This window comes from Seriola aureovittata, chromosome 5 (genome assembly GCF_021018895.1).
Source record: "Seriola aureovittata isolate HTS-2021-v1 ecotype China chromosome 5, ASM2101889v1, whole genome shotgun sequence".
In the NCBI taxonomy this organism is placed as follows: domain Eukaryota; kingdom Metazoa; phylum Chordata; class Actinopteri; order Carangiformes; family Carangidae; genus Seriola; species Seriola aureovittata.
The window spans coordinates 23,048,294-23,071,834 of record NC_079368.1 but is presented as its reverse complement, the minus strand read 5'-3'; the positions used below and the strand labels follow the sequence as shown (position 1 = coordinate 23,071,834).

The 23,541-nt window shown below is 40.0% G+C and overlaps 1 protein-coding gene across 2 annotated transcripts in view; it reads right to left on the bottom strand.

Moving 5' to 3' along the window:
• Positions 1-23,541, bottom strand: part of si:dkey-215k6.1 (transmembrane protein 132D) — a 259,302-nt gene that overhangs the window by 46,966 nt on the left and 188,795 nt on the right. The window lies entirely within an intron of this gene.

The window sequence follows — 23,541 nt, the reverse complement described above, 5'->3', positions numbered from 1 at the left end:
AAGAGATTGTTGCATTATATAACAGTCTATTATCTTTGAGCCACAGGACACTTTTTGTTGTTTCTTGTTGTTAAACATGACCTTTGGCGCCGTGCTGCGATGCCAGCTTTAACATACAGTACCTCTACCCAAAGTGCACGAGAAAGAAGACATGACTGATGCTGGTGAAAGACACAGAAGGAGAGACAGGAATAAACAACTAACAGAGACCAGGGGCGAATTTTAAAAGGAAGAGAGAGAGAAAAAAAAAAGGGGGTGATTATAAAGCTCACGATTAATGTAATCAGCATGATTACATTTGATTAGATCCTTCCAACAAAAATAGCACAAACAAGCTGGCACACACACGCATATCTCAAACTGCCGTGTGCCTGCGTCAATCTTGATTATTTGGCATCGAGTTTCCGAGGGGGCATTTATCACCGCCAATAGACACACAAGCCTGATTACTGAGTATTTTGCTGGGCCCACAGTTCCTAGATAGGGAGCGTGTGTGAATGTGTGTGTGTGTGTCGACGGTCTCTACAGTGTCACTACTCTACAGTGGAATTCAGCTGAGCATACAGGGTGACAACAGAAGAAGATGAAGAGGAAATAAAGAATAAATGTACTGTATTAAGATGATAAGAGATCAAATGATAAGATGAAACTTCATTGATTGAAATTCACTTGTTAAAGCAGCTTAAAAATAGAAGAAAAAAGAGTGAGTGATGAGTAAAAAATGTGCACACTATATATACAAGATAAATGCGTTGATAAATAAGTGACAAAATGATAAATGAATGAATAAGATATATTTCCAGAGATATATTGTGTTAAGCAGCTGCGATGTTTTAAGTGCTGGGTGATGGTGACAGAGACAACAGTATGCTACTGCTGAAAAGTCGTCATCATCAGGACAAAGGACCTGGTGGAGCTCCTTCTCCCACTGTGGGTGCAGCAGTCTGTTGCTGATGGAGCTGCTTAAGGTCCCCACGGTCTCATGCAGGGGACAGTCCAGGACAGCGCCAGTCCTCTTAACCAGTTTATTGACTCTTTTTCTGTCCCCCTCCGTGCTTCCACCTCTTCATTGAAACTGAACACATTGAATATGTGTCCATATGTGAATATTCAATATTTTTCAAGCAGGAAACAGGAAAAATGGCCACACAACTGCTGCCATTCACCCACATCAACACACCAGTGGCAACGGAGCCGCCCCACTTCATTCAGCTTGCTCATGAATGCTTCGATAGGAGCCTGAGATCCAACTACCAACCCTATGACGATGATCCACCTGCTCTACCAACAAGTGAGGAAGTACAAATATACAACAACAAACAACAATATAAACTTTGCTATAGATACAGGATGATGAATGATGTCAGCGAGGACACACAAACAAACAAACACAAGAAAATGTGGGTCCGACATGAAAACCTTTAACCATGATGTCACTTGCATGTAAAAAAACAAACAAACATATAATATACACGTTGATATTTGCAGATACACTGTATGTACTGTATGTAACCCTTACAACCCACAGAGAGATGAATAAACAGGAGAAGACAAAAAGCAAACACACACACACACACACACACACACACACACAGACACACACACACGCACACGCACGCACACACAAAATATGCAGAAAACTTCAGGGATAAATAGCACATAAGGATGCAAACATGTGCACATCCACAAATAGCACAAATACACCTAACACTATAGCACTTCTGATGCACACACAGTCCACACACACACACACACACACACACAACACACACACACACACACACAGACACACACACACGCACACGCACGCACACACAAAATATGCAGAAAACTTCAGGGATAAATAGCACATAAGGATGCAAACATGTGCACATCCACAAATAGCACAAATACACCTAACACTATAGCACTTCTGATGCACACACAGTCCACACACACACACACACACACACACACACACACACACACACACACATACATGCATGCACTCAGGAGTTACAAGAGTTTAAGCGCATGTGAGCGGTGACAAGTTGCCTAATGCCCTATCCTTCTTTGCCACACACAGCTATGTGACCTTTACTTAATGAGATCTCTTTGTCTCTCTTGCTCTCTCTCTCTCTCACACACACACACACACACACACACTTGCTTAATCTGTAATTCTCTTAGTTTACCCGTCTCCGTCTCCCACTCTGCTCCGCTTTGCCTTAAATCAGAAATAGTTACTATAGATATATAACATGACAGAAAACAGTTACGCAGGTTAAGGGTGAGAAACAGGTGAGGAGGAGGAGGAGGAGAAGAGGGGACAAACAGGATTAAAAGCATGGAAAAGATGAAAGAGGGAGCGCTGGAGATGAAGATGAAGGGCACAAAGAAAGCAGACGTGCAGAGAGAAAAATAGCAAATTAACGAGAGGATTCTCCTTACGCCTTGAGGGGAGGAGAGCAGATGGAGGGATAAAAAAAATCAAAGAGTAGGAAAAGAAAGATGAAAGGAGGTAAAGACAGATGTATTTTTCTATGTGTTTGTGTTAGTTCGTATGGAGCCTATATGTACCTGTTTAAATGTATGTGTGAGGATCCTGGGGCAGTAATCTCTTGGAAGCCATACTGCCACAGATAACATCATGTTTACATCTCTGCTATTTTCACCACTGGTGAAAAAAAACCCCAAAAATAAATAAATAAATAAATAAAAACCATCTTCACCACAACACTAGTGAGTTACAACTGAACAGACATCCTCCATTAAAAATAAAATAAACATTGTTAACTCAATTTATATATCAAGTGAAAATGACATGACAACATTAGCACACCGCACGTCCATGTGTGTTCATTAGCTTTTGGGGCACCCTTGTAACCTCTGTTGTATCATGAATAAGTTGTTTCTATATTTGTGTCTTGTGTCTATGCAGTGCATTTCTATATCTGACGTTGCTTTTTTGTCAAAATTAGATAGTTTACTTCAGGCTCGGTGACACCTGCATCTAAAATGGCAAAATTTCTCAGTGAAACCATCTTTTTCCCGATGGATTTGCCGCAATATGTGTATTTCTTCACAAGGGCAAAATAAATCTGCTTGAGGTTTGGTGAACTTTGGCATGCAAGGTGTCCACACAGTGCTGACCCCTGAGGGAACAGGGAGATGGAGCGTAGGAAATGGAGGAGAGCTACTGCACTGTACTGTGCAGTCCACTTTTATTTAACCCTAAATCTAAAGTATAAACTCTTCGTTAAAAAATATGGTTTTTAGGCAACTAAGAGATGGGAGTCAATGGTAAGAGTAGGTCTTTGGAATAAACAGTGTGAGCTTATTATTCCATTATTCTTCTTGTGATTAGCAACTGAGCTAACAAGCTTCCTTACATAACTCTCATAACATCAGTTCAGTCTGGTTTTTCCCCACTCTTGCTGTTGTGACTGACTCGTGCTAGCATATACCTGGGTGGCTAACATGTTATCAGTTGGCTCACCAGCCAAAGTAGATAACCAACTAGCCCTGTGAATAGTTCCTACACCACCAAGCGTCTATATCCATTTCAAATAAGTGCAGATGAATTTCTCAGTGCCACTTTGATGTGGCTGGGCCTGAATACCCCGTTCAGAGGGAAACTGTGGCACAAGACATTGGTAGTCTACTTGCATGTGTCAACGCACATCAGCTGACCCAGATCCATGACCCTTTCTCCAACCTGGGTTGAACATGCGTCACACACAGGCTGACTTAAACCAGAACATAACCTTATTTGTTCATTATAGACTATACGTGGACTGTATGGAACTACATTTGTTTTCCACCAATGGCAACCTGTCATAGTGATCTCCTGAGAAGAGCACATTAAATGCGTGTCCAAAAAAAAAACAGACTTATTGGCTAGCACTTTATTCAACAATGAGACTAGCATTACAACTGCCTTATTAACCTTCATGTTCATAACAACGCAAGTTTTCCAGTGAATACTAAGATGGATCACGGAGAGCTGAAAAAAAAAGAGCAAAGGAGAAGAGAAGGAGAGACAGAGAAAGGGAGCAGAGTGGAGAAAATGAGACAAAGCAGAACAAAATTAGAAAAATAGAGAAAGTGGTCGGGGGAGAAAACAGATAAAAACACAGCAGGAAGAGGAATATTAGTGAGGGAGCAAAGGAGACAGAAAGAGAGACAGAGAGAGAAAAGGAAAGAATTTCATGCCTGTCCAAGGGAATTATTAAGTGGCTCGTCAACAACTGGCTCCCTACTGCCTTCAAAAGCTGCTCCATACTGCACCGAGATAAGCTCAGAAGAAGTGTGGGTGTGAGTGTGTGTGTGTGTGTGCGGTGAGGTCTTGTGTGTCAAGTGTTTGGATGTATGAATGAATGTGTCTTTGTGTGAGTTCATGTAGGTTCCTGCATGAGTCTATGTGTGTGTGAGAGAGAGAGAGATGTAGGAAGAAAGAGAGCAATAGAGAGAATAAATGTGTGCTGGTGTGATTGTGTGTGTGTGTGTGTGTGTGTGTGTGTGTGTGTGTGCACATATGTATCTTGTGTGCACTGACAAATACGTTTGTGTTTGCATGTTGCAGAGAGAAATTAAGTGTAGGAAACAGCCTCTGTCTTCAGTGAGGTTTATCCATGCATGTATGTGTGTGTGTGTGTGTGTGTGTGTGTTCTGTAAGGTGTGTGCGATTTAAAGTGAAGCAACTAGAGCGAGACCACCATCACAGGAACACACGCACACACACATGGACAAGCAGTCAAGCACACACAAACACACACACACACACTCGATGTCAAGCACACATGCTCGCACAGTGTTGTAAAAGAGTTGACACAGTGAAAAAACTGGAGCTTTTTGCTCCTCTGTACAAATTCAATTCCAACTGTGACTTACAATAAGAGTATGTAAGCAGTTCTCTTTCTGTCTCTCCCTCCTTCTCTGTCGTTCTATCACTCTTTCTTTTCTCTCTTACTCTCTCTTTCTTATAGACACACAAACACACACAAACGCAGGAATCTCTTCCAGTCAAAATGCAAGTAGTGCCACCTAATCTGTGGCTGTGTTCCCAAAGACATTAACACACACACACACACACACACACACACACACACACACACACACACACACACACACACACACACACACACACACACACACACACACACACACACAGAAAAACATATCTACCCTATCTACTTCTCTGTTCACTCCTTAAATTGTCAAGATTCTCATTTGGGGGAAATTGCTTGGAACATATATGACTCTGAGTCTCCTTTTGCTCTCAGTGACCTCTTCACCACAATCTAACAATGCAAACGATTTGGCCTTGGGCACAAAAAACATCTCCTGCTTCTTCTGCTGCTCTATTTAATGAACGAAAGTCTCTAAATTGTGTGAAAGATTGAGAAAAAAGGGAAAAGCTTACTCCGTAGAGGTTAGCGAGATTGTATTTTCCAGCAAAATGAATTCTAATTCTTTTATTTTGAAGGTTATCAAAGAATTTAAAGTGAAAGAAACTGGATTCAGTAGGGCAAAAAAACAGTTTGTTTCGACATACACTTGTTAACACATTGTTACAGGATGTATGGGTATGTAGGGGACACTGTGTTAAATTAAAAGCAATCAATTAATCAGCCAATTTCCCTTCGGCTATAATCCACTTCCGCCATTGGATAACGCACACATTATCACCAACCAACATAGGCATACTACTGACAAGTGTGTTGCAAACATCACACACACAGTGTTGAAATGCTACCAAATGACCTAGAGAATACATTAAAGCCACCTCATCTATTGACAATCTAAACAATTAGCTAATTGGGAAAATTGTTAATGGACTAATTGTCTTTTTTTCAAATCAGGAAGCAAACAAAAACCCTCCAGTAACAGAGAGGGGATTTGATCCAAACGTTGTAATGACTGCATTTCTGTGTGTGCAGGTGTATATGTGCTTGCACACAGGGGGTGGGGGTGGGGGTGGGGGTGGGGGTAGGAAGCATTGCATGGAAGTCGCAGTTGTCACCATTGCTGCTGGCATTGGCGTTTCCTATATTAACTGTGTAATGCTGTTGCTCTCTTAATGTTTCTCTCCAGACATATTTTAAATAATGTAAAAAATAATCTGCTCTGATTAATATTTTGTTAAACATGTTTTTTTCCACATAAAAAGTGAAAAAAAAAAAAAAAAAAACTGGGGCTGGAGGCACATCTTCGCTTTCTTCCTCATTGAGAAATTCTGAATCAAGTCTTGTGCCGTGCCCACCACTGGGTTGACACGTGAAAGAGCAGCGTGTGTCAAAATGGTTAGCGTTAGAGGAAACATGGGAGACACTCCGCCACATGTTTGAGCCTCAGTCAGACTCAGACTCAGATGAGGAGTCTGTTGTGACCAAAATCAGGAGCCAGCAGACATATCAGAATGGTTAGCGTAGTTAGCAGCTTTTATTTGTTTATGTTGTTTGTTAACTGTGACGTATGTGACGTATGAAAAGCTGGTTGTCTGAAGCAGGAGGGGGTCTTTAACCAACTAAATTTATCGCTGCTATACGATACAAAAAAAAAAAAGCGAGAAGAGACATAAAATGAGAGAGAGGGACAGATAAAAGACTGAAGAAGACAAACATGGAAAGATAAAGAAAAGAAGAGATAGAGGATGAGGGGGTTATAAGTAATGACAGAAAGAGACAAATGCAGATTCATCATTAATTGGAAACCTTCCATTGTGTCCTGACATAAGCAGTGATATACAAATTGGCTAGAGGTTAAGAAACGGTTTGAGGGAGAGCAGTGTAACAGGATGATTTATTAAGTATTTGATAAGGGTCAAGGCTGTGAAATACTTAATAGTGTGTTCATCTGAGTGTATGTACAATATATGAGCGAGAGAAGGGAGAAAGTGCTGCTCTATATAAGTCACATGAGAAGTAGAGGCTGTGAGGAATTCAGTAGAATACAGCATGAACAGTGATTTCTTCCCATTAAATTGTTTTTTCTTTGGTTTTTATATAGTGCTTTGGAAAATTGTATCTTTTCCATTCTTTTTCCCCCCTGCTGTCCTTCACCTGTTCCTTAACTTCCACATGAAATTCTCTGTCTTTCTATGTGATGATGTATGCGTCACAGATTTCAGGAAAGAGTTATAGAATTGTATGAGAGAGTAAATATAAGAGAATATAAAGAAAGAGCATGTTTGACTCTGCGCTTGTAAGAGGGGGGAGGGGACCAAGAAGCAGACAAACAGTTGCACTGTTATGAAACATGCATGTACACATCTGTCCTGAAAGGCCACAGCAGCAAGCTATAAAAAGAAATTACAGGTCATGCAGATTCATACACATTGTTTATTGCATCATATATGACAGTAATTGAGCAATAAAGTCAGTGAAGATGTGTATGTTGGCAAATCAGATGTTCAGCGTGTTACTGCTTCAATTCCATCTTTACAGGTGGGCTAACACATTAATTGAGGTTGTTTAAAGTCAAGTTATCTTGGTGCACTAATATGAGCTTGGTTTATGTACTTTATAAAGGTTTTATTCCAGTCTAGCAATATATGCAGATTGCATATACTGCATGTGCAAAACATATGCATTGTAGATACCAGAAGCATGAAATGAAATTAAAAGAAAAAAAAGGTAAGAGTCACTATCACCGTTGCTCAAGAGAAAAATCTCAAGTATACTTCAGTATCAATTAAGTAACAACGAATGCTAAATATGAACAGACGACACGCAGAGACTAAAAGCACACAAGTACCAGACATTTTTCGTATAATAACATATATATGTGTTGATATATGTATGTACGGATATCTATATATTCATATTTGACTTTGGAGTGCACCACATGCACTAACATATATAAAACTGACCCTTAACATTTTAATATATTATTTTTTCGTATATGTATGTATATTAAGTGTTTTTTGTGCATGTGCATGTGTGTGTGCGTGTGTGTGCGCGTCAGGGCTCAGCTGTGAAAAGAAAATTGGTTGAAGGCACTTAACTGCAATTTACTACAGACCCATTAAACACATCAAGTGTATCGCACTTTCTCCGAGCGCGTGTGCACGTACACGGTTGAGCTGAAACAAAAAACAAAACGTGGAAAATAGGTGCACTAAACCCTCTGGGCACAGAGCCTTTATTCATTAAAACATTGATTAAGTTCAAACAACTTATTACTGTTACAGTTGTCGAGTTAGTCTTTTTTTGTTGCCTTGACTAATGTTATTTTGATCTAATCATTATAATTTAATTAGAATTGTTATTGTAATGAGCAGTCTCTACATATAATACAAAATTAAATTATTATCAATAAAGTAAGGCCTCCTTCTTTTATAGAAAATAGTGATAAAAGACTGCAATGCAATTAAATTGGCTAAAGTTTGGTTTCACCATCATGATCAGTACTGAACTTTGGTTTCTGGTGTCAAAGTCACTGTAGTGACCAGTGCCGAGGTTTTACTTGGGAGGACAATAATTATTTGAAAAACTGCAAGAAGCTTATAATTACATAATATTTACATTATTCAATGATTATCCTTTTAGGGTCGCGGGCTAGAGCCAATCCGAGCTGACATTGGGTGAAGGCAAGACATATAAACATAAACAACCATTCACATTCACATTGACTTTCACCTAAGTAGCATGTCTTTGGAGGAGTACCTGGAAGAAACCCATGCAGGCACGAGAACCTGCTTACTGTGAGGCCACAGTGCTAACCACTGCACTATTGTGCCGCCCCCTTACATAATATTATATATATATTACATTTGAACAAATGATGAAACCATCATGCACCAAAAGAAATACTTCCTGATACTGGATAAGTTGAGCTGCGGGATCTTTTGTAAGGCAAGGACAGCCACTATTTACTGTGCACCGCTGCTCTCCCACACAGCCAAAGAGAACTAACTGCTTTAGAGAAAAACAGTTCAACTTGGAAAACATTACTTTATTATCTTCTTCATTATCATCCCTACTAAGTCAAGTATTCCTGGTACAAAAAGACAGCAGGAAATTAAGCTTGCCCACTACCCTGAGGCAAGTGATTAAAGTTTAGAAAAGAGGAATGTAGCTGTTTGGCCACTGCTGAAAGTAGAAGTCCAGAGACCAGCTATCAAACCTTTACTTTAAATTGTTATTTAGATTGTGAACTGCTGTCAAGTAGCATGCAGCAGTGCTTATTGGGAAAGTTTGTATTTTCAGCTTTTAATTCTATTTTTCTTTCAAAATGTGCCTCCCCTTTCTCTTCTGGGAGAGAAGTCCTGGAAACAGCTTGTTTTTGTTTTAAGTCTTGTTTTGTTTTAGGTCTTGTTGAAGCAAATGAACCTCGACTTTAGCTGATATTGTGAATCAGCAGAGCGGCTACCCGGTGCCACAAAAGTCAATACTGTTTACTAAAATAATTAGAGACCGGCTCTCTAATATGCAAACCGTTGTATCATCAATATCACATCAATTCCTCATGTCTATGAACACAGAGAGTGTGTGCATGTGTGTGAATCACAGCGTGTGGTTGTATTTCAATGTTGAGATGAAACAGTGTGTGCAAAGGAAGTGCGTGGTGCGTCTGATGCATCACATTTCATACATCACCCTCAAAAAAAATGCCAATAATACTAGTTGGTATGATTGGGGATCTGTCAACCAAAAACACTTAGACACAAATTGTTGCCATGGTAACTGTTATAAAGAAGAGATTAGTTGCTTTAATACTGCAATCAAACAATGAGAGGGAAATTAAGGAGACATTAAAAAGCCATGTACTGTGTTACTTTTAATTTAATTTGGAATTTTGCATGATTGATAAAAGCATAGTATAAGCAGATGATCGTCCACCTCTTCTACATATTCACCTTTTAAAGAGATGGAACACAGATTCAAACTTTCTTCTTCTACTTTTTTTTTTTCAGATTTTGCCATTTCTCATCCTGCAGTCACCCCCTCAGTGAGGTTTCACCCTCTCTTACTGGGGTCACCTGATCACCTTCCTGTTACATCTCAATCTCAATCAACCTCAGTGCAGGTCAGCTATAAATTACTCTCTACCTTTGTATGCCTGGACCCATTACCTGCTCACCTGTTAGCCTGAAAACTGTTTTCCTGGATGTCCTGCTGTCTGCTGGTCCGCCTGATTAAAACCATGCTTGTTGCAAACTGAAGTCTTCCGGATCCACCAGTAAGGAGCCTTTTAACCTTTAGCCTTCCTGTGGAATCTCATTTTGAGTCCATGCCTTGCCTACCAAACCTGTACCAGTCTTTTGTTCTTTGTGCTAGACGGCAAGGGAGGCAGAAAACTTGTTTTTGTCTCAACATCTTAGAGCAACACTTCTTCCAGAGAAGTTGTCAAATGTCATTCTCTGATTGAAAACAACAAACACCCAGTTTCCTGCCGACTATATTCTGCTGTGGTGTGAACACAGCATGCCCAAAAGAAAGAAAGTCGTAATGTGAGACAGAAACAGACCGACTGAGTAACGGGAAGGTTGAAGAAAGAAGAAAGTAAGAGGAATGTGGTTTGAATATTGAAAAGCGAGTGAGAGAAATGGTGGGAGATGATGAGTGAAAAGAGAGAGAGAAAGAAGACTGTACAAATATTGAAGAGGAGATAAGGAGGAGTGGAGGAAGGGAGAGGGGTATGGGAAATACCCATATTATAAGGGTAAAAGGGAAATGTGAAAACAAGAAAATGGTGAGGTCTAAATACTGAAGAAGAGGAGGAGGGGAAAAAAGGAGGAGAGGTGGGAGGGAGAGAGACAGATGAGGGAGATGACAGCTGGGCGAGCTGCCTAGACAAGATAGAGGTTTTGGACTGTGTGTGTGTGAGAGAGAGAGACTGTGTATGTGTGTGTGTGTGATATGTCAGGGATAAATGGCTATTATCACTATGACAATGTTAATTACAACCAGACTATTAGGCCCGAGGAGTGTCGGCTCATTTATTTGGCTGCAACACAGTTGTGTGTGGCTGTGTGCATGTTTGAGTGTGTGCCTATGCCATTTTTTATACTTGTGAGTGTATGAGTGTATAAGTGTGTGTGTGTGTGTGTGTGTGTGTGTGTGTGTGTGTGTGTGTGTGTGTGTGTGTGTGTGTGTGTGTGTGTTTGTGTGTGTACTAGTATCAAATCTATTTGTTAGACAGAGTAATTACTTCAGGCTTTGGCCAAACGCTGAAATGTTTCTTGTGATCTATAAGACTTCAGACTCACTGAGCATGAGCCAAATTTCCAGTCTTTCACTGGGAGTTATTTTAAGACTTCTTTAACCAATGTGTTTTTCACTATGGAATCAAAAGATTATTAGTGCAATGTTATGCATGAATTTTTCCCCCACATTTCCTTGGGAAAATTATTGATTGAGCTTGTCTGCTTTCATTACATGTTCACACCTTAGAGCTGCCGAACATGCATTGTAAAATAATGTAAAAGCTAATGAATGGGGTATTATGTATGGGATCAAAAAAAGCACCAAAAAATGTTGCACTTTTGAAATTAAAAAACAAAAACAAAAACAAAACCAATCACAGTCATGTTCATTGGAAAAGAAATTGAGATTATAAACAACTCAACTGCAGCAGGAAATCTGTTTTGTAGGAAACATAATTGCAACTGGATTACATTTTCTATTAATGTAATAAAAACATGTTTTTGCTGTATTTGGCAAGTTGCAAATATGTTGATAATGAACGTATCAGTTAAATGTTCACAGTTGAGAACAATAATAGCTGATTTTGTAGCACAACATGTAGCGACTACATCATTACTGAACTTTACTATGGTTATGTATAGGAACTCACAGCACTTTGTTAAGGTTGGGCAAAGATCGTGGTCTGGTTCAATGCAGTGACTTCAGACACCATGTGTTTAATTGCATGTAGCTAAAACCACAATCCTTTGCTAACCTTAATCAAAGCTCTTTAGTTGTCTAAACCTAAAGTTTGACTTCCATACTTTATTCTATGGTTCTGTGAAATCTGTCGTCTGGTGATTTGTCACTTGTCACATTGTAAATATCAAGCAGACAACAGCGTATTTATTTTTCATATTATTATTATGAATATTGTGTTGTGTTTAAATACATATTCCACCCCCACACAGCATTTCACTGCAGCTGCCAACACTTCCAAGCTTTGGTTTGCTATGTCACTTATTATTGGGCATAATTGTATGAACTAGGCACAGCATAATATGTGTAGGAGTACAGGTCTGATGAGAGCTGAGGGCAGGCGTGGAACGGGATGGTGGTTTTGAAGGTACTGTTGATCCTTGTGTGACTAATTCAACCACACACTGTGTGATGAAACATGTCCAATTGATAACTTCAAGGTAATAAGCACCCAGCTGGTGGGTGGACAACAGTGTGAGGCTGTGATTGTATCAGGTACCTCCCAAGTGTGAAAGTGTGTAGTTGTGTGAATTTGAGGCAGGGTAGTGCTCAGAAAGAGCACTTACACTCATGAAACTTCCCTCATACTGACTGTGAAATGGCCGTTAGACTTCACCTTCCATAATGTGACATACTTTACAGTGAAACAGGATATGTGGACAGAGTTTATTTATGAAAGCTCCTCCTAAAATCACATTTGATTGGATACATTTATGTATATGCACTCAGATGACAATTAGATGATTTTACAAGAAAAGAAAGGAAAAGTATTTTTATATAAAAAAAAAATTTTGTAATATAAAGTATATAATGGAACAATTAACACAGCAATACAGGATCAGAGCTTGAAACATGTATTTTTTTTATTTTATTTCACTTTGTCTAATATCTTAACAACAAGATATATATATCACTGTTAACTTTATACGAACTAATCTACTTCCCTCTGGTCACACTGCGAGCATGGAGAGCAAAGTTTGGGTTGTGGTGGGAACGAAATACATCAGCTCTACATCTGCATTTATTTAATTTCTTAAGTTCACAGAGAGATACTGTACAACAAGCCGGAGAATATCAAGCTTAAACTCCAAATAGTGACAGATGCACATATGACTGTGCGGTTTACAAAGTACAATGTTTGTACAACAACTTTTATTGCTACTTCAATTTTTTGCTTTTGTTTGTCCATTTCTTTCTTTCTTTCTTCCTTTTTTTTATTGCATAATCATAACTAGTTTTTGATTTTATTTTTCAGAAAACATCCTCCTGTTTGTGGTGCTCTCTTTGTGCCATAGCAGTTATCCAGTAACAGTGAGGCCAGCTTATGCCAATTACAGACCAACCAGGGACTGAACATCGCTTGAAGGTTGACCGTGTTGAATATACCGTAGATCAAATCACACCCGTCAGTAAGGTCGAGGGATACTTCACAACTCACATCCTCTGTTTTCACAGACTCTCTCTAGAGAAGCGTATTCTAAACCTCTTCACCTGTACTGCCAATGTCATGCTGTCCCACCTGCCTGTCTGTCATGACGCTAATTGCCTATGCTAATGAGACGCTAACGAGCCTGTGGGGGTATTTGGGAGTCAACCACCCTGTTGCTGGGGCAATTATCACACGCATAACCTACTTCCTTCCTGTTCCGCTGCCAGAACGGCAAGCAAAAGTTCAACCTGTGAACAAACACTCACACACAAAAAAAGTTCATACACACAAAAACACACCTATGGACACAAGCGCCAAAAAGAGTGTGTTCCTGGGGACAGTGTTTCGATTTGCCAGTGGTTATTACACACACTGCTAATTAGAACAGGTAATTAGCCAGAGACACTGGTGTTGTTTTAAGCCTTTCCGGAAAAGTCAATTATCAAGGAAAAATATGGGTGGATTAATATTGAGTGTTTGTGAACAATTACACTCACTGAGCACTTTATTAGGATCACCATACTAATTGTGAGTAAGGCCTCCCTTTGTTCTCAAAACAGCCCTTCAGTTCTTCATGGCATGGATTCCACAAGATGTTGGAAACATTCCTCTGAGACTTTGCTCCATGGCGACATGACCATCACACCATTCTTGCACATTTATAAGCTGCACATTCATTTTACCACGTCCCAAAATGTCAAGTACATGAAACCAGCTTGAGACAACTTTTGCTTTGCGACATGGTGCATTATCATCCTGGAAAAATAACTATTAGAAGATGGTAAACCGGCCATGAATGGATGCACACGGTCAGCAACAATAGGCTGTGACATTCAAACCATGATTGATTGGTATTCAGGATTCGAAGAACATTCACCACACCATTACACTTTGACCCTTGATGCCAAATTCTGACCCTATTATTTGCATGCCTCAGTAGAAATCCAGATTCATTAGACAAGGCTAGGTTTTTCCTCGCCTTTCTGGTGAGTCTGTGTCATCTGCAGCCTCACCAAAGAGAGTGGTCGATGTAGCTCTTCCGCCTCAAGGTTCAACATGTTGTGCTTTCTGAGATGCTTTTCTGATCACCATACTTGTAAAGTGTGGTGATCTGAGTTACTGTAGCCTTTCTGTCAGCTCCAATGAGCCTGGCCATTCCCCCCTGACCTCTCTCATCCACAAGACGTTTCCGTCCACAGCACTGTTGCTCACTGAATGTTTTTGTCTATATGTAAGCGTCTTTAATTATCAGCTAATAACACTATATCAAAATGTAACTACATAAAATAAACAGAAAGGCCAGGGAATTATAGTGAACATATTGTGATAAACAGATCACATCACACTAGTTAGAATTGGATCCGTATTCCTAAAAGCACTGCTGCTAAACAGTGTGTGTGGTTGCACAAAGACCTCAAAATTAACACATTTATTTCTTGTCTTCTTCAGTTTGTAGTGATCCAAAAAAAAATGAAATTTGTACTTCTGTGGCACTTAGGGCCAAGTCAAAATGGATAAAAGCATCAGCTAAATATCTGAAATACAAAATGTAAATGTAAAAAGCAGCTGACAGTTTGCTTTCCTCTTCACAAATTAATGAAAAGCAGAAATGCAGAGAGAAATGGAGGGGAATGAAGAGTGGGACATACATGGATGGATGGAGCCAGAGAGAGGGAAGGAAGAGGAGGGGGGGGGGCATGAAATTAAATGGAGGACTAAGAGGAGAGAGTAATTTTGAGTAGTGAAATTGAGAGAGGGGGGAGAGACGAAGAGATAGAACAGGAGGGAGAGGGGATGAAGACATTTGGTAGATATGAAAGCTAACAGCCCATCCAACCACACACACACACACACACACACACACACATAGACAGAAAGAGAGAGAGAGAGAGAGAGAGAGAGAGAGAGAGAGAGAGAGAAAGAAGCACACACACACACACACGCACACACGCACGTGGAGAGAAACACACACTTACCATTCTTGCAAAGATCCCAGGGAGAATTGTACTTTCAATTTCCAGACCCCTAATTGCATTAGAACTGCCCCGCTCTCGTCTCCTCTCTCTCTGTTTCTCCTTCCCTGTGTCTCTCGCCCTTTTCTCTCTTCCTCTGTGCTGCCCAGGACTTCCAAGGGACTATTACATGGTGCTCTGCACCTCCGCCAGGCCCTTCTCTTTCTCTCCATTTTTCTCTCTCTGTGGCACACTCACTCTCTCTCTCTCTCTCTCTTCTACACCCACTTCTACCATTTTAGCTTGTCTAATTTCCTCCTCCTCGTGCTCCCCCTTTCTTTGCCCTCTCTTTATTTCTCAATCCTTCTTTCCCTTTGACTCACCCTTTTTTTCGCTTCTATCAATTAGTCAAACCCCTCCCTCTTTCTGTCTATTCTCTTTCCTGCCTACGTCTATCCATTTAACCTCTCTCCCTTTCCCTCTCTTCTTACCCTCTTTTGCCACCCCCTCATCCTGCCTATTTTAAACTAGTCAATCCTGACTAGTCTGTCTGTTTCTCGCCCACTTCTTTCACTGGGCTAATTTCACATGAAGGAGACTTTCAGCTAATTGGGTAGGAAGGATACTTCCTTACCTTACTATCAGTTTCCATCTCTCTCTGTCTTCTGAGTTTACCTGTTTGTTGTTTCTCTTCCTTTTTATTCCTTTTCATCGATGTGTGGGATGACTATCGACCCAAATGTTGTAAAATGGTGGGTTTGTACACTCGCTAGTTTTAACCCCAAGCTCTCACCCTGGTGGCAAGACTCTCCTCTGCCCTTTAGATTGCTGCTCGTGAACACTTGAGCACAGCACTCAGTCTCCAGCTGCTTCAGTGCAGCTGCTTTAGCGGCCCATGAGGATGTCGTGGTTGGACTTAGCAGCTCCCGGGTGGGATTAAATGTAACTGAGCATGAAGGAGGCTGTTCTCTGTTTCTGATTTGGTTCATGAAAAAAAGAAAGAAGCAAAAGTCAAATCAGCGGATCTTGTCAGAAAATGAGAGCTTTTTGTCTCCCTCCACTTCTCATTTTGTCTCACTTTATCTCTCCTTGCTCTCGAGTGGTTCCTTCATTTTCATGTGGCAGACCTCCTAAATCTCAGCGGGTTCCATGTGGGTCTTTTTAAAAATTCAAACCACAAACTACAGTGGGTGATTCCACTTCCCTAAAAATGAGCTCGACAGTAATGTTTGGTTGGATTCAAAACCTGCACATATTCAGCGCTTGTTGGCGCATGATTAGTTATCCCTCACCTGGAGAGATAATGTTTAAAAAAAACAAAAAAATAAATATTACAACCTCCACAAGGGAGTAATTATAATGGATGAAATCAGAGTGAAATTAAAAGTCTTTGTTTTGCTCGGTGACCCTTTGGAACCTGACGCACCCCTGTTTGGCCCAGTAATTTATTTTGATCTTTGCTGTTTTTAACCATACAACATAGAGAGAGCAGAGGAGATTAAGTGTTCATTATGTATAAGTAAGAAGTAGCATGCATCTATTTTTCTTCCATTCCTCCCTCGTGTACAAAATAAACAGTAGTAGTGCACTGACTAAATTAAAGCCTGTTTTGATACAGTCACTTATCACAACAAAGGATGTAGAAATTGTGTTTTTGCCATCACCACCGTCTTCTTTGCAAAGTTGTTTGAGAAGTTTGGAAATGTAGTTTTCACAAACATTTGGTTCAAACATTGTTGTTATGGCTATAAAGCAATGGAGATATTTTTTTTCACAATGCAAAATATGCAATGAAAGACATGAGGTTTGCTTGCAGCTGCTTGAATTTGCTTAATATCAAGCAAATGTCTTGTGCAACTTAAAAGTTTAAAGAGGAGCCAAAGCTTATTCTTCTCAATACAAACCGTCTAGAGCAGATGTCGCTTTATCTTGCTTGTCTCTTTCACTTTGTAAATATCTAAAAGTCTAACTTTATTGCTCTATTGCCCCCCCCCTTTTTACTCCTCTTCCTGTTGACTGATTGGAGCGAGCCAGAGCCGCTTGGTATGGAAATGAACCTGGAACCTAGGACATGCAAGATCTCAGTGACCCAAATACATACACATTCATACACTCACACACACACACACACACACACACACACACACACACAGAATGTGTCATGTGTGTTGATTAATTGGGTGTTCGAAGGCTTGTAACAACCAAATGCTGTAACTGAAGAGAAGTGCAGGGTCATGGGTGAAAAAAACAAGGATGAAAACTTGCTAGCTTTTCTGCAAACTAGAAGGACATACAGCAGTGAGTAAAATAGTAGATCTGGAGGTTAATAGCCAGAAATGTCAAACAATTATTACAAACCCTCAACAGAAAAGGGTTTACAGTGAAAATCTCCTCAGTGTGAATGAATATCATGAAGCAGATTTGATAATTGCCTTGCAAAATATTCTTCTATTCAAACTAACAAGATTTTATGTGTCATAAAAGGAAATATGCAAGTAATTTTCCTTCTAAACAAAGATGCTTGTAACAGTGTGTGTGTCTCAGAACAAAGAGAGAGAACCTGGGGAGTGTGCTTGTGAGATTGATTCCACAGTGTCTTGCTTAATGTCAGTATAAATTAGCAAGCTAAGGTATTTACACCATTGCCGACACACACACACACACACGCGCGTGCACGCACAGAGAAAACAGGGAAATTGAGAAAACAATAGATTGAGACCCAGTAGAAAAAAAGTGGTGAAGTGGTAAAGTGATAGGGAGAGAAAAAGGTTGTTTTTAATAAACATCCAGACCGTGAAAATGGTAAATCTATAACTGAGTTTGAAAACACTGTTTGTGTGTGCATGTGTGTGTCTCCTTTCATCAACACATCCCTGTTCCCACAAACTGACTTCCTTATACAGAGAACCAATCAGAAGAGGCAAATTGAGGAGCCACTTAGCATAACTGTTCTGCTAAAGAGGTGCGCGCGCACACACACACACACACACACACACACACATGCATACACACACATACAAGCGCATACACACACATACAAGCGCGTTCATACACACACACACACACACACACACACACACACAGATACACACACAGACACACAAACACACACAGATACACAGCCCATTGAGAAGTAAAACTCTCAGGCATCTTCGAGCAACAAAGATAAACAAGTGTTCCAATTAAGAATTAATCACATAGCAAAGCCTCAGAGAGAGGTGAAACTCTGTGGAGAGGGGGTAGGGATGAAGAAGAGACAAGGGGAGACAGAGAGAAAAGGAGATGGGGAGAAAAACAAAAAAAAAGAGAATTGAGAAGGGAGGGGGAAAGAGACAGAGGGCAAAGAGTTGGGTGAAAGTGTTGAGGAGATGACGAGAAAGAAGAGGAAGACGTAAGAAACAGAGGAGAATAAGATGAGGATGAGGATTTTCTTTTGTCTTCCTCATCTCCACTTTTCCACAACACAAGATGAATATATACACAAAAAAGAGCACAGGTAAAATTACAATTAAATAACACAGATCAAACAGCACATGTAGGTGGACAATAACTGTCTTTGTCTGACTTCCTCTGCCAGTTGAAACTTGATATTTAGAAACATTGCTACTAATGTGTGAAACACACATTATAATTTAATGTATTCAAATGACACTGATTTACTAGAAAGCAGGAAACATTTCTCTCTCTCTCTCTCTCTAATAGGGAGTGTCAGCCTCATTCTAGAGGTGTGTAATGGCACTTGTAGGAAATATAAAACAACATTATTACTGATCCAATTTATCAGCCACTAAAATATCTCTCTAAGAGCAAGGGAAGTATAGCAGGCCCATTTCTGACCTCCCTGTTCATTCTGTTTTTTCCCCTGGCCAATAAAACAGCTTGTCTTTCTCTTTCCATTTGTCTCCATTATTTTCTCTCATGTTGATTCAGAAGTTACATCACAGAGATGGGGTCCCTGTAAACTAGGTAAAGTCGAAAGATTGATGCACAGAACTATCCAGGGGCAGGAGTTTTCATTTTTAGCAAATATTTATTGCATTAACACAAACACAAAACTATGTCCCGTTAGGATTCTGATGCTACAGCTTAGTACAGACTGTGATGCTGTCCGTGGTGCTGAAGCTCAGACAGCTCAGACAGTCTCACCACTACCACTGTATACTCTTTTTCTCCTGACCGTGATCACTGATTATTGATAGCAAGCCCTAAGCCTTCTATGTACAGTACACACTGAGCTCAACATTGGCCAAATCTATACACCCCATGGGGGAGACAATGAATTTGGGAAGATCTGTCTTCCAGTAATTTGCACCACCTAAATGAAATGAATAACAAAGGATTTTAAAATCAGGTGACCAAAATGTGGGAAATGAACTTTAGCATTTTCATTATCTGCAAGAGGAAGGCCTGAGGGAGACAAGAGATACATGGTTATCCTCTAGCATGTACATGTGTGTGTATGAAGTAGTCATTTTGCTCCAGGTGTCATTCATTTTCAAACGTAACAAGGTTAACAGCAGATATCCCCCTCCATCTTTTCCACATGAGTGAATATATAAGGGAAATGTCCACCCCAGACAACCACTGACAATGAAATGTGTCTGTTTCTCCATGCTGCATGAAGTAGAAGTGTTTTTTTGCTTGACACTGAAATTAAGCTGATGTTAACATCTCATGAGATCAGTGTTTATCATTGTAACCATGATGATGAAGGTGCGTTGCTCTAACATTAAATACGTACTTATTTGAAGCCAAACCACGCTAATTTTCTAAACCCAACCAAGTAATTTTTTTCTCCCTAAACCTAACCAAACTGTGACCTTTCCTCAACTTCGACCGTATGTTTTTCATTATTTCCATGACAATGAATCGGGTACCTATGCTTGTTTGGGTTGTATCTGTGGACAGGGACAAAAGACCTATATGATAGTTTAGGTTTGAGGACTTGTTGTAAAATAAAGATTACTGGCTAAATGTTGCTGGAGGTGGTGGTGCAGTGTTAGAACTATGTGTGTGCTATTTATTTTTGAAATGTCCAACTCTACATATGTGTCAAAATTTTATATAGAGTGCTACAGGAATGAGTCCTAATACCGCGAAATAAGTAAGCATTTTAGTACCTCCGGTTCCCTTGTCCTGAAGGCTATAGGGTTTTTTGAATGGGTTTTTGGTTAAATGCCTGAAATACGGTTTGTGGTTAACCCAAGGTCAAGACAATTTCATGTTTCATTCTACGACTTCAAACACATCAGTAAATGCCACAGTCCTGATTTCTTCTCTTCCTGATAGCATTTATGTGTCTTAAATAAGGTGGCTTGATACAAAGTGGCTAATTGATCCTACAGAGGTTGTCAGGGATGCTAGATGTCATCACGCTGAACACAGAATCCAATCTACCCACCAGTCCACCTTAACAGCCTCATTATATTTATACTCACACTGCTGCAAACTATTACTAACTTTGTAAGAGGAAAGGCTTTAGTAGAGGAGGTAAACCAAACTATGAGTTGGAAGCTTAGCAGTGGTGACGTTGAAGTCATGTGACCGTGGTGTAGTTCGTTTATAACCTAACATTAGCTTTTAACTCCTTTGTATTTAGGCTAGGACTGTCTTGCTGAACAAAAACCTGTATAAACATGTGTTTGTCACGAGCTTATTTTCTGCAATAATCCAAAATCTTATGGAAAAACTTGATTCTCTTTATCACTGTAATGCTAACGTCTGGGTTGGCCAAAAAAAATACATCATCCCTGCAGCACGCTATTGAACTATGCAACTAATACTGTAACTTTTCAACTCATGCGACTGGGCCATTGACAATTACATCTAGGGACATGCTGACATAATCTGTGGCTCTTCCAGACAGACTGTGTGATATCCGCAGCCACTGAGAATGCAATCTGTAATAAAAAATTCACAGACTCCAATAGGAATATAGTCAGAGCAGGACAAAACAATTGCATTTAAAAACAACAGTGGAATTGCCGGAGCTGTTTATTGTGTGTGGCAAATGGTGGTGGATTAACTGCCTCCATGCAACTATGAATGGGGTGTATTTGAGCTTCCTTTTTTAGCTGCAGCGCCAAATGAATCGAGCTTCATCATGTTTAAAAAAATGTTCAGAATCAAATTTGAGAGGGGTGTCTGGGTTAAATAAAAGGAAACCGCCATGATTGAAAAGCAGGCACAGAATCAATTCTGCTCAATGACGAGCTGCTGCTGTGGCACTGCCATTCAAAAGGTGACGGCGACTCCACTTTTCAGAGCAGAAAATCCACATTTTCACTTCTCTGACAAGTTTGCATTTCTCCTGCTCCACCCCACTGTTCTTAGGCAAAAGAACTCAAACTCCCCACTTTGCTGCTACTCAGCAAAGGCTCCGTGAATTACCTGATAGGAGGAACTGACACAGCACAGTGTGGTGTGGTACAATGCAATTACCTTTCTATTTATTTAGCTAGTTTAGGGCTAGAAACTGGAGCTGATTATTGTTAATATCGCTTTCTTTCATGTCATTTTTGTTTGACTATTTGCAAAAACGGTGCACCAGATGAGAGCGTTATGAGAAAATCTGTCACTAAATGGAATAATGTTAACAGCGTAGTCATGTTATTGACAATATTAGCAAAGACAACGCACATGAAACCATGCAGCTGACAATAAATGAATAGTCTAATCTAATTCTCCCATGATCAAATCTCACTTCTGTCCATCTCTTTCTGTCAGTCTATCTTTTTGTCTCACCCCCCTCCCTCTCTCCCTAACTCTTTACCCTCTCTCTTCTCCTCACCTCTCCTCTCCTCTCCTCTCTAAAAGATGAAACCAATTTTTCAGCCCCCGCAGGAGACAAATTACTCCTAATAATTCCTCGCTTCCTGAAGAGGGCCTCTTTCTTTTCCCGCTCAGCCAAGAGACCAGAACCTTAATGGATATGCAGAATTAGGAGGAAAATGTCGGAGAGGTGCTCGGTAATGACAGGCAGTGTTCTGGTTTTCATTTTTTGCCTTGTAAAGAGAGAACCTACCACACTACCACAATGGCACTGTTGATAAGCTGACTTTTGATTTGGGAGATGGTGGATGATGACGGAGTAGAATCACTCAACAGATCAGACGGTGAGAGGATGTTTCAAAGCCAGCGCTGAGTACTCCTGATGGCATTATGTGAGTTTTTTTTAGGCTATTTAAATATGTGACAGCTGTAAAGATCCCACATTTTGTTACATGCTTTGCACGTGTGATGCTGAAGTTTCCTTCCAATCCTCCATTATGGAATTGTTTGAGAAGGAGGAGGCAAGACTTTGTGAAAGGCTTTTACATCCAGGTCTCTTTGAAGATACTAGCTCATAATTTCATTCCTTTTCCTTCATTCTCCCAAAGACCCAGAAGAGTTGGCGCTTTCATCTCAGTGACTTTTCACAGAGACCCCCTCTCAGTGGCAGGCACCTTAAACAACCAACCAACACCTGGTCAGTGGTTCTGGTAAACAAATCAGGAGGCCCTAATAATTTGTAATAACAGCTATTTTGATGCTTTTACCCAAAGGAGAGAGGCAAAAAAAAAAGATATGATAGGAGACAAAGTGAAACTGGGTGTGTATTTAACAATATATGTATTTTTGTGTGTATTTGTGTGTGTGTGTGTGTGTGTGGCTTCAGGAGTAGCAGAATATATGTTTATACGCTACAACAGCAAATACATCTTGAAAGAAACAATTATGTTTTGTACCACCTTGTACCAAAAGGCTTTTAACAAACATATCTGTAACATGTTCCCTACAATATTCACTTGTTGCATTAAACCATGTTTAACACTAGACTATTACTATGTCTTGGCAACTCAAAGCACTTGGTTAAACTAAGGGGAAACACTGTTAACTTGCTTAAACACTGATAAAATCAATGATAACATCAGATAAGACGTTTTAACTTTCTCAGTGTTTAGGCAAAACTATGACCTTCACCTACCCTTGACCTGTGTTAACTTCTCGTGCCCTACACCTAACCATATGGAACAAAAGCCCTATGTTTGTATGTCCATCATCCAGCCTTACCGCCTCCCTGAGACGTCTGTGCGGTGTTAGAAAGCTGAATATCTGGAGTGAAGAAGATGTTGGTGGTAAACATAATTTCCACTGAAATAAATCACTGAGTAAACCACTTTTTATTCATCTGTATAACAAATCAGAAGAAGAGGATGAAATCAATTCTTTTCTGAGATGGAACAAAAACATGTTTTGCACAATGGAAATTACTATGGGTGGAGATTTGGGTGTGAGCAGCAGGGACATG